Source organism: Lottia gigantea, assembly GCF_000327385.1.
Source record: "Lottia gigantea unplaced genomic scaffold LOTGIsca_3988, whole genome shotgun sequence".
Classification (NCBI taxonomy): domain Eukaryota; kingdom Metazoa; phylum Mollusca; class Gastropoda; family Lottiidae; genus Lottia; species Lottia gigantea.
The window spans coordinates 7872-8938 of record NW_008709376.1 but is presented as its reverse complement, the minus strand read 5'-3'; positions in this window follow the sequence as shown (position 1 = coordinate 8938).

Below are 1067 nucleotides of genomic sequence, written 5' to 3'. Positions count from 1 at the left end.
TGTGTATATATTCATCAGTTGGACTTACCAGGTGCCATGGCTGAAGAATAGAATCTCTATATAAAACTGTATTTCCATTAAACTAAATAATTAATGAAACAAGATTTTAAGCACGTTACAGAATTACTTAGTTTAATAGATTATTACTTAGTTTAATGAATTATTACTTAGTTTAATAGATTATTACTTAGTTTAATAGATTATTACTTAGTTTAATGGATTATTACTTAGTTTAATGGATTATTACTTAGTTTAATGGATTATTACTTAGTTTAATGAATTATTACTTAGTTTAATAGATTATTACTTAGTTTAATAGATTATTACTTAGTTTTATGGATTATTACTTAGTTTAATGGATTATTACTTAGTTTTATGGATTATTACTTAGTTTAATGGATTATTACTTAGTTTTATGGATTATTACTTAGTTTAATGGATTATTACTTAGTTTTATGGATTATTACTTAGTTTAATTGATTATTACTTAGTTTTATGGATTATTACTTAGTTTAATGGATTATTACTTAGTTTTATGGATTATTACTTAGTTTAATGGATTATTACTTAGTTTTATGGATTATTACTTAGTTTAATGGATTATTACTTAGTTTTATGGATTATTACTTAGTTTTATGGATTATTACTTAGTTTAATGGATTATTACTTAGTTTTATGGATTATTACTTAGTTTAATGGATTATTACTTAGTTTTATGGATTATTACTTAGTTTTATGGATTATTACTTAGTTTTATGGATTATTACTTAGTTTAATGGATTATTACTTAGTTTAATGGATTATTACTTAGTTTAACTTAATGAATTTATTGGATTATATAGGGATTCTGCTGTATAGTTTTTACACGAGGTAAATCCATTGATGAATAAAGACTCATTTTAACCAAGTTTAATTTTTTTCTTTTTAAGAGGTAGTATACCTTTAAAGGATAATAAAATCATTGTTGTTTCTATGGTATACTTCTGTCTTTTCAGACCAAAAAGAGAGTTCTTCATCCACAGTAACTTGACAACAGATGAATAAACAGTGCCATGACTGTCTGTGAT